General features: G+C 48.8%; 23 non-coding genes across 23 annotated transcripts; 15 read left to right on the top strand and 8 right to left on the bottom strand.

Moving 5' to 3' along the window:
• The first annotated feature begins 153 nt into the window (after positions 1–153).
• On the top strand, positions 154–227 carry TRNAN-GUU (transfer RNA asparagine (anticodon GUU)). Its single transcript has one exon. It is a non-coding gene; the product is annotated as a tRNA-Asn (tRNA).
• Positions 228–463: 236 nt separating this feature from the next.
• On the top strand, positions 464–535 carry TRNAW-CCA (transfer RNA tryptophan (anticodon CCA)). Its single transcript has one exon. It is a non-coding gene; the product is annotated as a tRNA-Trp (tRNA).
• Positions 536–606: 71 nt separating this feature from the next.
• Positions 607–677, bottom strand: TRNAG-GCC (transfer RNA glycine (anticodon GCC)). The gene has a single exon. It is a non-coding gene; the product is annotated as a tRNA-Gly (tRNA).
• Positions 678–1,822: 1,145 nt separating this feature from the next.
• TRNAN-GUU (transfer RNA asparagine (anticodon GUU)) lies at positions 1,823–1,896 on the top strand. The gene has a single exon. It is a non-coding gene; the product is annotated as a tRNA-Asn (tRNA).
• Positions 1,897–2,132: 236 nt separating this feature from the next.
• TRNAW-CCA (transfer RNA tryptophan (anticodon CCA)) lies at positions 2,133–2,204 on the top strand. Its single transcript has one exon. It is a non-coding gene; the product is annotated as a tRNA-Trp (tRNA).
• Positions 2,205–2,275: 71 nt separating this feature from the next.
• On the bottom strand, positions 2,276–2,346 carry TRNAG-GCC (transfer RNA glycine (anticodon GCC)). The gene has a single exon. It is a non-coding gene; the product is annotated as a tRNA-Gly (tRNA).
• A 1,145-nt stretch (positions 2,347–3,491) lies between these two features.
• TRNAN-GUU (transfer RNA asparagine (anticodon GUU)) lies at positions 3,492–3,565 on the top strand. Its single transcript has one exon. It is a non-coding gene; the product is annotated as a tRNA-Asn (tRNA).
• Positions 3,566–3,801: 236 nt separating this feature from the next.
• On the top strand, positions 3,802–3,873 carry TRNAW-CCA (transfer RNA tryptophan (anticodon CCA)). The gene has a single exon. It is a non-coding gene; the product is annotated as a tRNA-Trp (tRNA).
• Positions 3,874–3,944: 71 nt separating this feature from the next.
• TRNAG-GCC (transfer RNA glycine (anticodon GCC)) lies at positions 3,945–4,015 on the bottom strand. Its single transcript has one exon. It is a non-coding gene; the product is annotated as a tRNA-Gly (tRNA).
• A 1,161-nt stretch (positions 4,016–5,176) lies between these two features.
• Positions 5,177–5,250, top strand: TRNAN-GUU (transfer RNA asparagine (anticodon GUU)). The gene has a single exon. It is a non-coding gene; the product is annotated as a tRNA-Asn (tRNA).
• Positions 5,251–5,486: 236 nt separating this feature from the next.
• TRNAW-CCA (transfer RNA tryptophan (anticodon CCA)) lies at positions 5,487–5,558 on the top strand. Its single transcript has one exon. It is a non-coding gene; the product is annotated as a tRNA-Trp (tRNA).
• A 71-nt stretch (positions 5,559–5,629) lies between these two features.
• Positions 5,630–5,700, bottom strand: TRNAG-GCC (transfer RNA glycine (anticodon GCC)). The gene has a single exon. It is a non-coding gene; the product is annotated as a tRNA-Gly (tRNA).
• Positions 5,701–6,861: 1,161 nt separating this feature from the next.
• TRNAN-GUU (transfer RNA asparagine (anticodon GUU)) lies at positions 6,862–6,935 on the top strand. The gene has a single exon. It is a non-coding gene; the product is annotated as a tRNA-Asn (tRNA).
• Positions 6,936–7,314: 379 nt separating this feature from the next.
• Positions 7,315–7,385, bottom strand: TRNAG-GCC (transfer RNA glycine (anticodon GCC)). Its single transcript has one exon. It is a non-coding gene; the product is annotated as a tRNA-Gly (tRNA).
• Positions 7,386–8,546: 1,161 nt separating this feature from the next.
• TRNAN-GUU (transfer RNA asparagine (anticodon GUU)) lies at positions 8,547–8,620 on the top strand. The gene has a single exon. It is a non-coding gene; the product is annotated as a tRNA-Asn (tRNA).
• Positions 8,621–8,856: 236 nt separating this feature from the next.
• On the top strand, positions 8,857–8,928 carry TRNAW-CCA (transfer RNA tryptophan (anticodon CCA)). The gene has a single exon. It is a non-coding gene; the product is annotated as a tRNA-Trp (tRNA).
• Positions 8,929–8,999: 71 nt separating this feature from the next.
• Positions 9,000–9,070, bottom strand: TRNAG-GCC (transfer RNA glycine (anticodon GCC)). The gene has a single exon. It is a non-coding gene; the product is annotated as a tRNA-Gly (tRNA).
• Positions 9,071–10,215: 1,145 nt separating this feature from the next.
• On the top strand, positions 10,216–10,289 carry TRNAN-GUU (transfer RNA asparagine (anticodon GUU)). The gene has a single exon. It is a non-coding gene; the product is annotated as a tRNA-Asn (tRNA).
• A 236-nt stretch (positions 10,290–10,525) lies between these two features.
• TRNAW-CCA (transfer RNA tryptophan (anticodon CCA)) lies at positions 10,526–10,597 on the top strand. The gene has a single exon. It is a non-coding gene; the product is annotated as a tRNA-Trp (tRNA).
• Positions 10,598–10,668: 71 nt separating this feature from the next.
• Positions 10,669–10,739, bottom strand: TRNAG-GCC (transfer RNA glycine (anticodon GCC)). The gene has a single exon. It is a non-coding gene; the product is annotated as a tRNA-Gly (tRNA).
• A 1,161-nt stretch (positions 10,740–11,900) lies between these two features.
• TRNAN-GUU (transfer RNA asparagine (anticodon GUU)) lies at positions 11,901–11,974 on the top strand. Its single transcript has one exon. It is a non-coding gene; the product is annotated as a tRNA-Asn (tRNA).
• A 236-nt stretch (positions 11,975–12,210) lies between these two features.
• On the top strand, positions 12,211–12,282 carry TRNAW-CCA (transfer RNA tryptophan (anticodon CCA)). Its single transcript has one exon. It is a non-coding gene; the product is annotated as a tRNA-Trp (tRNA).
• A 71-nt stretch (positions 12,283–12,353) lies between these two features.
• Positions 12,354–12,424, bottom strand: TRNAG-GCC (transfer RNA glycine (anticodon GCC)). The gene has a single exon. It is a non-coding gene; the product is annotated as a tRNA-Gly (tRNA).
• Between the last annotated feature and the right edge of the window lie 76 nt (positions 12,425–12,500).

Here is a 12,500-nt window from a genome sequence, read left to right as displayed (position 1 = left end):
GTAGTCTACACATCATAAATTACAACAGTAACAAGACACTAAGCAAATGACAAATGCTGTATGGCATAAAGACGCCTTATATAATACAAGCTCCAGGCAGGCGCACACATGTCAAGACATATATTGAGTCTCAGGAAATGTATACAGTCAATAGTCTCTGTGGCGCAATCGGTTAGCGCGTTCGGCTGTTAACCGAAAGGTTGGTGGTTCAAGCCCACCCAGGGACGTAGCCTTTTGTCTGCATGAAACACAGATACGTACCTTTGCTCTTTCCTGCGTGCGATCCTTTCCCTGAATAGTTCAATCCTCAGCGTTCTCACTGCACCTGCAGTCAATTTCAATAATTAGGATAGAAAACAAAAGGCCAAGCCCTGTAATACAACCTTAGGCATATAAGCAGAGGAAAATAAGTCAAAAGGCCCACAGCATTTGTTCATCTGGCATCGAAGGCTGCAAGTGTAAGGACCTCGTGGCGCAACGGTAGCGCGTCTGACTCCAGATCAGAAGGTTGCGTGTTCAAATCACGTCGGGGTCACTGCTTACCATTTTATTCCCCACTGAGTTCATATATATCATTTCGAAAACAAAGTCAAAAGAAAGCAACCTTGCATTGGCCGGGAATCGAACCCGGGCCTCCCGCGTGGCAGGCGAGAATTCTACCACTGAACCACCAATGCTTCACATGGTGTGTTCACAGCAAGAGCTCTGTCCAAGACAGTGGTCAGGTTCACACACTTAAATTGTACACATATGAACAAAGTGTGCGCAGCATACATGATAACGCCAACGTTTCACATGATGATGGCAAGAATCAGATGCAGGAGACTATAAGTAATAATGTCTTTGCATTTGCTGAGGTCACTGGCTTGGTACTAGAGTTGTGGTTATCAGGGCATGATGGCAGGCTGCTCCTGACAGAAGTGGCTCACAGAATGCACCCGCCAGATCACCAGCACTATTGTGTTTCAGATCATGTCACTGAACTCTCCTCCTGGAAAATCCTTCCCACTGGCTTTGCCAGATTCTGTGTCCTCCCCAAAATGCTGGGGTGAAACGGGCAGAGTTCTGCGCCCTGCGCCCCTTTACGCGTCCCTAATGCCATCCCAACGCGCCCTGGTCGGGCTTAGATCACTGGAGCCTCTGGAGATCAAGAACTCCGGAAGCCTAGGGTCAGGCCTATTGCAGAGGCATCTTGTGCCTGGCCATTCCGGGATTGTTGTGTTTCAGGGCCTAGCCATCAATACTCCTGGGATTTCTTTCCAGGAGAACCCTCATGTCCCTGTCCTCCCACAAGCCCGAGCTTTTATGTAAAATAAAGTGTGCTCTGTGGGCCTTCCCCTATGTGCTCTCTGCCTAATCTCTTTCTCCCAAGCTGAGCTCTGCAGGTAAATGTATCTATCTGACTGAGGGGCTAGGGAGGGCCTTTCCCAGCAGTCTTACAAGCCAAGAGTTCAGAGAAAGCACCTGCTCTGGGAAGGAGACTCTGCTCACAGAGAAGACAAGTCCAACATAACACAGTGAAGATGGGATGGGCAAGACACACGCCTCACGGGCTGGTAGCACGCAAACAGAGGAGCAGGGAGCTACGCTAAGCAGGCAAAGAGAAAAGTCATGTATGAGTCTCATGCACTGTGACCGGTAGTAATACTGGCTCTAACACCATTAGACAGTAGTCTACACATCATAAATTACAACAGTAACAAGACACTAAGCAAATGACAAATGCTGTATGGCATAAAGACGCCTTATATAATACAAGCTCCAGGCAGGCGCACACATGTCAAGACATATATTGAGTCTCAGGAAATGTATACAGTCAATAGTCTCTGTGGCGCAATCGGTTAGCGCGTTCGGCTGTTAACCAAAAGGCTGGTGGTTCAAGCCCACCCAGGGACGTAGCCTTTTGTCTGCATGAAACACAGATACGTACCTTTGCTCTTTCCTGCGTGCGATCCTTTCCCTGAATAGTTCAATCCTCAGCGTTCTCACTGCACCTGCAGTCAATTTCAATAATTAGGATAGAAAACAAAAGGCCAAGCCCTGTAATACAACCGTAGGCATATAAGCAGAGGAAAATAAGTCAAAATGCCCACAGCATTTGTTCATCTGGCATCGAAGGCTGCAAGTGTAAGGACTTCGTGGCGCAACGGTAGCGCGTCTGACTCCAGATCAGAAGGTTGCGTGTTCAAATCACGTCGGGGTCACTGCTTACCATTTTATTCCCCACTGAGTTCATATATATCATTTCGAAAACAAAGTCAAAAGAAAGCAACCTTGCATTGGCCGGGAATCGAACCCGGGCCTCCCGCGTGGCAGGCGAGAATTCTACCACTGAACCACCAATGCTTCACATGGTGTGTTCACAGCAAGAGCTCTGTCCAAGACAGTGGTCAGGTTCACACACTTAAATTGTACACATATGAACAAAGTGTGCGCAGCAGACATGATAACGCCAACGTTTCACATGATGATGGCAAGAATCAGATATAGGAGACTATAAGTAATAATGTCTTTGCATTTCCTGAGGTCACTGGCTTGGTACTAGAGTTGTGGTTATCAGGGCATGATGGCAGGCTGCTCCTGACAGAAGTGGCTCACAGAATGCACCCGCCAGATCACCAGCACTATTGTGTTTCAGATCATGTCACTGAACTCTCCTCCTGGAAAATCCTTCCCACTGGCTTTGCCAGATTCTGTGTCCTCCCCAAAATGCTGGGGTGAAACGGGCAGAGTTCTGCGCCCTGCGCCCCTTTACGCGTCCCTAATGCCATCCCAACGCGCCCTGGTCGGGCTTAGATCACTGGAGCCTCTGGAGATCAAGAACTCCGGAAGCCTAGGGTCAGGCCTATTGCAGAGGCATCTTGTGCCTGGCCATTCCGGGATTGTTGTGTTTCAGGGCTTAGCCATCAATACTCCTGGGATTTCTTTCCATGAGAACCCTCATGTCCCTGTCCTCCCACAACCCCGAGCTTTTATGTAAAATAAAGTGTGCTCTGTGGGCCTTCCCCTATGTGCTCTCTGCCTAATCTCTTTCTCCCAAGCTGAGCTCTGCAGGTAAATGTATCTATCTGACTGAGGGGCTAGGGAGGGCCTTTCCCAGCAGTCTTACAAGCCAAGAGTTCAGAGAAAGCACCTGCTCTGGGAAGGAGACTCTGCTCACAGAGAAGACAAGTCCAACATAACACAGTGAAGATGGGATGGGCAAGACACACGCCTCACGGGCTGGTAGCACGCAAACAGAGGAGCAGGGAGCTACGCTAAGCAGGCAAAGAGAAAAGTCATGTATGAGTCTCATGCACTGTGACCGGTAGTAATACTGGCTCTAACACCATTAGACAGTAGTCTACACATCATAAATTACAACAGTAACAAGACACTAAGCAAATGACAAATGCTGTATGGCATAAAGACGCCTTATATAATACAAGCTCCAGGCAGGCGCACACATGTCAAGACATATATTGAGTCTCAGGAAATGTATACAGTCAATATTCTCTGTGGCGCAATCGGTTAGCGCGTTCGGCTGTTAACCGAAAGGTTGGTGGTTCAAGCCCACCCAGGGACGTAGCCTTTTGTCTGCATGAAACACAGATACGTACCTTTGCTCTTTCCTGCGTGCGATCCTTTCCCTGAATAGTTCAATCCTCAGCGTTCTCACTGCACCTGCAGTCAATTTCAATAATTAGGATAGAAAACAAAAGGCCAAGCCCTGTAATACAACCGTAGGCATATAAGCAGAGGAAAATAAGTCAAAAGGCCCACAGCATTTGTTCATCTGGCATCAAAGGCTGCAAGTGTAAGGACCTCGTGGCGCAACGGTAGCGCGTCTGACTCCAGATCAGAAGGTTGCGTGTTCAAATCACGTCGGGGTCACTGCTTACCATTTTATTCCCCACTGAGTTCATATATATCATTTCGAAAACAAAGTCAAAAGAAAGCAACCTTGCATTGGCCGGGAATCGAACCCGGGCCTCCCTCGTGGCAGGCGAGAATTCTACCACTGAACCACCAATGCTTCACATGGTGTGTTCACAGCAAGAGCTCTGTCCAAGACAGTGGTCAGGTTCACACACTTAAATTGTACACATATGAACAAAGTGTGCGCAGCAGACATGATAACGCCAACGTTTCACATGATGATGGCAAGAATCAGATGCAGGAGACTATAAGTAATAATGTCTTTGCATTTGCTGAGGTCACTGGCTTGGTACTAGAGTTGTGGTTATCAGGGCATGATGGCAGGCTGCTCCTGACAGAAGTGGCTCACAGAATGCACCCGCCAGATCACCAGCACTATTGTGTTTCAGATCATGTCACTGAACTCTCCTCCTGGAAAATCCTTCCCACTGGCTTTGCCAGATTCTGTGTCCTCCCCAAAATGCTGGGGTGAAACGGGCAGAGTTCTGCGCCCTGCGCCCCTTTACGCGTCCCTAACGCCATCCCAACGCGCCCTGGTCGGGCACAGCCCTGGTCGGGCTTAGATCACTGGAGCCTCTGGAGATCAAGAACTCCGGAAGCCTAGGGTCAGGCCTATTGCAGAGGCATCTTGTGCCTGGCCATTCCGGGATTGTTGTGTTTCAGGGCCTAGCCATCAATACTCCTGCGATTTCTTTCCATGAGAACCCTCATGTCCCTGTCCTCCCACAAGCCCGAGCTTTTATGTAAAATAAAGTGTGCTCTGTGGGCCTTCCCCTATGTGCTCTCTGCCTAATCTCTTTCTCCCAAGCTGAGCTCTGCAGGTAAATGTATCTATCTGACTGAGGGGCTAGGGAGGGCCTTTCCCAGCAGTCTTACAAGCCAAGAGTTCAGAGAAAGCACCTGCTCTGGGAAGGAGACTCTGCTCACAGAGAAGACAAGTCCAACATAACACAGTGAAGATGGGATGGGCAAGACACACGCCTCACGGGCTGGTAGCACGCAAACAGAGGAGCAGGGAGCTACGCTAAGCAGGCAAAGAGAAAAGTCATGTATGAGTCTCATGCACTGTGACCGGTAGTAATACTGGCTCTAACACCATTAGACAGTAGTCTACACATCATAAATTACAACAGTAACAAGACACTAAGCAAATGACAAATGCTGTATGGCATAAAGACGCCTTATATAATACAAGCTCCAGGCAGGCGCACACATGTCAAGACATATATTGAGTCTCAGGAAATGTATACAGTCAATAGTCTCTGTGGCGCAATCGGTTAGCGCGTTCGGCTGTTAACCGAAAGGTTGGTGGTTCAAGCCCACCCAGGGACGTAGCCTTTTGTCTGCATGAAACACAGATACGTACCTTTGCTCTTTCCTGCGTGCGATCCTTTCCCTGAATAGTTCAATCCTCAGCGTTCTCACTGCACCTGCAGTCAATTTCAATAATTAGGATAGAAAACAAAAGGCCAAGCCCTGTAATACAACCGTAGGCATATAAGCAGAGGAAAATAAGTCAAAAGGCCCACAGCATTTGTTCATCTGGCATCGAAGGCTGCAAGTGTAAGGACCTCGTGGCGCAACGGTAGCGCGTCTGACTCCAGATCAGAAGGTTGCGTGTTCAAATCACGTCGGGGTCACTGCTTACCATTTTATTCCCCACTGAGTTCATATATATCATTTCGAAAACAAAGTCAAAAGAAAGCAACCTTGCATTGGCCGGGAATCGAACCCGGGCCTCCCGCGTGGCGGGCGAGAATTCTACCACTGAACCACCAATGCTTCACATGGTGTGTTCACAGCAAGAGCTCTGTCCAAGACAGTGGTCAGGTTCACACACTTAAATTGTACACATATGAACAAAGTGTGCGCAGCAGACATGATAACGCCAACGTTTCACATGATGATGGCAAGAATCAGATGCAGGAGACTATAAGTAATAATGTCTTTGCATTTGCTGAGGTCACTGGCTTGGTACTAGAGTTGTGGTTATCAGGGCATGATGGCAGGCTGCTCCTGACAGAAGTGGCTCACAGAATGCACCCGCCAGATCACCAGCACTATTGTGTTTGAGATCATGTCACTGAACTCTCCTCCTGGAAAATCCTTCCCACTGGCTTTGCCAGATTCTGTGTCCTCCCCAAAATGCTGGGGTGAAACGGGCAGAGTTCTGCGCCCTGTGCCCCTTTACGCGTCCCTAACGCCATCCCAACGCGCCCTGGTCGGGCACAGCCCTGGTCGGGCTTAGATCACTGGAGCCTCTGGAGATCAAGAACTCCGGAAGCCTAGGGTCAGGCCTATTGCAGAGGCATCTTGTGCCTGGCCATTCCGGGATTGTTGTGTTTCAGGGCCTAGCCATCAATACTCCTGGGATTTCTTTCCATGAGAACCCTCATGTCCCTGTCCTCCCACAAGCCCGAGCTTTTATGTAAAATAAAGTGTGCTCTGTGGGCCTTCCCCTATGTGCTCTCTGCCTAATCTCTTTCTCCCAAGCTGAGCTCTGCAGGTAAATGTATCTATCTGACTGAGGGGCTAGGGAGGGCCTTTCCCAGCAGTCTTACAAGCCAAGAGTTCAGAGAAAGCACCTGCTCTGGGAAGGAGACTCTGCTCACAGAGAAGACAAGTCCAACATAACACAGTGAAGATGGGATGGGCAAGACACACGCCTCACGGGCTGGTAGCACGCAAACAGAGGAGCAGGGAGCTACGCTAAGCAGGCAAAGAGAAAAGTCATGTATGAGTCTCATGCACTGTGACCGGTAGTAATACTGGCTCTAACACCATTAGACAGTAGTCTACACATCATAAATTACAACAGTAACAAGACACTAAGCAAATGACAAATGCTGTATGGCATAAAGACGCCTTATATAATACAAGCTCCAGGCAGGCGCACACATGTCAAGACATATATTGAGTCTCAGGAAATGTATACAGTCAATAGTCTCTGTGGCGCAATCGGTTAGCGCGTTCGGCTGTTAACCGAAAGGTTGGTGGTTCAAGCCCACCCAGGGACGTAGCCTTTTGTCTGCATGAAACACAGATACGTACCTTTGCTCTTTCCTGCGTGCGATCCTTTCCCTGAATAGTTCAATCCTCAGCGTTCTCACTGCACCTGCAGTCAATTTCAATAATTAGGATAGAAAACAAAAGGCCAAGCCCTGTAATACAACCGTAGGCATATAAGCAGAGGAAAATAAGTCAAAAGGCCCACAGCATTTGTTCATCTGGCATCAAAGGCTGCAAGTGTAAGGACCTCGTGGCGCAACGGTAGCGCGTCTGACTCTAGATCAGAAGGTTGCGTGTTCAAATCACGTCGGGGTCACTGCTTACCATTTTATTCCCCACTGAGTTCATATATATAATTTCGAAAACAAAGTCAAAAGAAAGCAACCTTGCATTGGCCGGGAATCGAACCCGGGCCTCCCGCGTGGCAGGCGAGAATTCTACCACTGAACCACCAATGCTTCACATGGTGTGTTCACAGCAAGAGCTCTGTCCAAGACAGTGGTCAGGTTCACACACTTAAATTGTACACATATGAACAAAGTGTGCGCAGCAGACATGATAACGCCAACGTTTCACATGATGATGGCAAGAATCAGATGCAGGAGACTATAAGTAATAATGTCTTTGCATTTGCTGAGGTCACTGGCTTGGTACTAGAGTTGTGGTTATCAGGGCATGATGGCAGGCTGCTCCTGACAGAAGTGGCTCACAGAATGCACCCGCCAGATCACCAGCACTATTGTGTTTCAGATCATGTCACTGAACTCTCCTCCTGGAAAATCCTTCCCACTGGCTTTGCCAGATTCTGTGTCCTCCCCAAAATGCTGGGGTGAAACGGGCAGAGTTCTGCGCCCTGCGCCCCTTTACGCGTCCCTAACGCCATCCCAACGCGCCCTGGTCGGGCACAGCCCTGGTCGGGCTTAGATCACTGGAGCCTCTGGAGATCAAGAACTCCGGAAGCCTAGGGTCAGGCCTATTGCAGAGGCATCTTGTGCCTGGCCATTCCGGGATTGTTGTGTTTCAGGGCCTAGCCATCAATACTCCTGCGATTTCTTTCCATGAGAACCCTCATGTCCCTGTCCTCCCACAAGCCCGAGCTTTTATGTAAAATAAAGTGTGCTCTGTGGGCCTTCCCTTATGTGCTCTCTGCCTAATCTCTTTCTCCCAAGCTGAGCTCTGCAGGTAAATGTATCTATCTGACTGAGGGGCTAGGGAGGGCCTTTCCCAGCAGTCTTACAAGCCAAGAGTTCAGAGAAAGCACCTGCTCTGGGAAGGAGACTCTGCTCACAGAGAAGACAAGTCCAACATAACACAGTGAAGATGGGATGGGCAAGACACACGCCTCACGGGCTGGTAGCACGCAAACAGAGGAGCAGGGAGCTACGCTAAGCAGGCAAAGAGAAAAGTCATGTATGAGTCTCATGCACTGTGACCGGTAGTAATACTGGCTCTAACACCATTAGACAGTAGTCTACACATCATAAATTACAACAGTAACAAGACACTAAGCAAATGACAAATGCTGTATGGCATAAAGACGCCTTATATAATACAAGCTCCAGGCAGGCGCACACATGTCAAGACATATATTGAGTCTCAGGAAATGTATACAGTCAATAGTCTCTGTGGCGCAATCGGTTAGCGCGTTCGGCTGTTAACCGAAAGGTTGGTGGTTCAAGCCCACCCAGGGACGTAGCCTTTTGTCTGCATGAAACACAGATACGTACCTTTGCTCTTTCCTGCGTGCGATCCTTTCCCTGAATAGTTCAATCCTCAGCGTTCTCACTGCACCTGCAGTCAATTTCAATAATTAGGATAGAAAACAAAAGGCCAAGCCCTGTAATACAACCGTAGGCATATAAGCAGAGGAAAATAAGTCAAAAGGCCCACAGCATTTGTTCATCTGGCATCGAAGGCTGCAAGTGTAAGGACCTCGTGGCGCAACGGTAGCGCGTCTGACTCCAGATCAGAAGGTTGCGTGTTCAAATCACGTCGGGGTCACTGCTTACCATTTTATTCCCCACTGAGTTCATATATATCATTTCGAAAACAAAGTCAAAAGAAAGCAACCTTGCATTGGCCGGGAATCGAACCCGGGCCTCCCGCATGGCGGGCGAGAATTCTACCACTGAACCACCAATGCTTCACATGGTGTGTTCACAGCAAGAGCTCTGTCCAAGACAGTGGTCAGGTTCACACACTTAAATTGTACACATATGAACAAAGTGTGCGCAGCAGACATGATAACGCCAACGTTTCACATGATGATGGCAAGAATCAGATGCAGGAGACTATAAGTAATAATGTCTTTGCATTTGCTGAGGTCACTGGCTTGGTACTAGAGTTGTGGTTATCAGGGCATGATGGCAGGCTGCTCCTGACAGAAGTGGCTCACAGAATGCACCCGCCAGATCACCAGCACTATTGTGTTTCAGATCATGTCACTGAACTCTCCTCCTGGAAATTCCTTCCCACTGGCTTTGCCAGATTCTGTGTCCTCCCCAAAATGCTGGGGTGAAACGGGCAGAGTTCTGCGCCCTGCGCCCCTTTACGCGTCCCTAATGCCATCCCAACGCGCCCTGGTCGGGCTTAGATCACTGGAGCCTCTGGAGATCAAGAACTCCGGAAGCCTAGGGTCAGGCCTATTGCAGAGGCATCTTGTGCCTGGCCATTCCGGGATTGTTGTGTTTCAGGGCCTAGCCATCAATACTCCTGGGATTTCTTTCCATGAGAACCCTCATGTCCCTGTCCTCCCACAACCCCGAGCTTTTATGTAAAATAAAGTGTGCTCTGTGGGCCTTCCCCTATGTGCTCTCTGCCTAATCTCTTTCTCCCAAGCTGAGCTCTGCAGGTAAATGTATCTATCTGACTGAGGGGCTAGGGAGGGCCTTTCCCAGCAGTCTTACAAGCCAAGAGTTCAGAGAAAGCACCTGCTCTGGGAAGGAGACTCTGCTCACAGAGAAGACAAGTCCAACATAACACAGTGAAGATGGGATGGGCAAGACACACGCCTCACGGGCTGGTAGCACGCAAACAGAGGAGCAGGGAGCTACGCTAAGCAGGCAAAGAGAAAAGTCATGTATGAGTCTCATGCACTGTGACCGGTAGTAATACTGGCTCTAACACCATTAGACAGTAGTCTACACATCATAAATTACAACAGTAACAAGACACTAAGCAAATGACAAATGCTGTATGGCATAAAGACGCCTTATATAATACAAGCTCCAGGCAGGCGCACACATGTCAAGACATATATTGAGTCTCAGGAAATGTATACAGTCAATAGTCTCTGTGGCGCAATCGGTTAGCGCGTTCGGCTGTTAACCGAAAGGTTGGTGGTTCAAGCCCACCCAGGGACGTAGCCTTTTGTCTGCATGAAACACAGATACGTACCTTTGCTCTTTCCTGCGTGCGATCCTTTCCCTGAATAGTTCAATCCTCAGCGTTCTCACTGCACCTGCAGTCAATTTCAATAATTAGGATAGAAAACAAAAGGCCAAGCCCTGTAATACAACCGTAGGCATATAAGCAGAGGAAAATAAGTCAAAAGGCCCACAGCATTTGTTCATCTGGCATCAAAGGCTGCAAGTGTAAGGACCTCGTGGCGCAACGGTAGCGCGTCTGACTCCAGATCAGAAGGTTGCGTGTTCAAATCACGTCGGGGTCACTGCTTACCATTTTATTCCCCACTGAGTTCATATATATCATTTCGAAAACAAAGTCAAAAGAAAGCAACCTTGCATTGGCCGGGAATCGAACCCGGGCCTCCCTCGTGGCAGGCGAGAATTCTACCACTGAACCACCAATGCTTCACATGGTGTGTTCACAGCAAGAGCTCTGTCCAAGACAGTGGTCAGGTTCACACACTTAAATTGTACACATATGAACAAAGTGTGCGCAGCAGACATGATAACGCCAACGTTTCACATGATGATGGCAAGAATCAGATGCAGGAGACTATAAGTAATAATGTCTTTGCATTTGCTGAGGTCACTGGCTTGGTACTAGAGTTGTGGTTATCAGGGCATGATGGCAGGCTGCTCCTGACAGAAGTGGCTCACAGAATGCACCCGCCAGATCACCAGCACTATTGTGTTTCAGATCATGTCACTGAACTCTCCTCCTGGAAAATCCTTCCCACTGGCTTTGCCAGATTCTGTGTCCTCCCCAAAATGCTGGGGTGAAACGGGCAGAGTTCTGCGCCCTGCGCCCCTTTACGCGTCCCTAACGCCATCCCAACGCGCCCTGGTCGGGCACAGCCCTGGTCGGGCTTAGATCACTGGAGCCTCTGGAGATCAAGAACTCCGGAAGCCTAGGGTCAGGCCTATTGCAGAGGCATCTTGTGCCTGGCCATTCCGGGATTGTTGTGTTTCAGGGCCTAGCCATCAATACTCCTGCGATTTCTTTCCATGAGAACCCTCATGTCCCTGTCCTCCCACAAGTCCGAGCTTTTATGTAAAATAAAGTGTGCTCTGTGGGCCTTCCCCTATGTGCTCTCTGCCTAATCTCTTTCTCCCAAGCTGAGCTCTGCAGGTAAATGTATCTATCTGACTGAGGGGCTAGGGAGGGCCTTTCCCAGCAGTCTTACAAGCCAAGAGTTCAGAGAAAGCACCTGCTCTGGGAAGGAGACTCTGCTCACAGAGAAGACAAGTCCAACATAACACAGTGAAGATGGGATGGGCAAGACACACGCCTCACGGGCTGGTAGCACGCAAACAGAGGAGCAGGGAGCTACGCTAAGCAGGCAAAGAGAAAAGTCATGTATGAGTCTCATGCACTGTGACCGGTAGTAATACTGGCTCTAACACCATTAGACAGTAGTCTACACATCATAAATTACAACAGTAACAAGACACTAAGCAAATGACAAATGCTGTATGGCATAAAGACGCCTTATATAATACAAGCTCCAGGCAGGCGCACACATGTCAAGACATATATTGAGTCTCAGGAAATGTATACAGTCAATAGTCTCTGTGGCGCAATCGGTTAGCGCGTTCGGCTGTTAACCGAAAGGTTGGTGGTTCAAGCCCACCCAGGGACGTAGCCTTTTGTCTGCATGAAACACAGATACGTACCTTTGCTCTTTCCTGCGTGCGATCCTTTCCCTGAATAGTTCAATCCTCAGCGTTCTCACTGCACCTGCAGTCAATTTCAATAATTAGGATAGAAAACAAAAGGCCAAGCCCTGTAATACAACCGTAGGCATATAAGCAGAGGAAAATAAGTCAAAAGGCCCACAGCATTTGTTCATCTGGCATCGAAGGCTGCAAGTGTAAGGACCTCGTGGCGCAACGGTAGCGCGTCTGACTCCAGATCAGAAGGTTGCGTGTTCAAATCACGTCGGGGTCACTGCTTACCATTTTATTCCCCACTGAGTTCATATATATCATTTCGAAAACAAAGTCAAAAGAAAGCAACCTTGCATTGGCCGGGAATCGAACCCGGGCCTCCCGCGTGGCGGGCGAGAATTCTACCACTGAACCACCAATGCTTCACATGGTGTGTTCACAGCAAGAGCTCTGTCCAAGACAGTGGTCAGGTTCACACACTTAAATTGTACACATATG

The sequence above is a fragment of the Lissotriton vulgaris genome, chromosome 1_1 (genome assembly GCF_964263255.1).
Source record: "Lissotriton vulgaris chromosome 1_1, aLisVul1.2, whole genome shotgun sequence".
In the NCBI taxonomy this organism is placed as follows: Eukaryota; Metazoa; Chordata; class Amphibia; order Caudata; family Salamandridae; genus Lissotriton; species Lissotriton vulgaris.
Note: the sequence above shows the minus strand (reverse complement) of the source record. Positions and strands in the feature narration are given on the sequence as shown.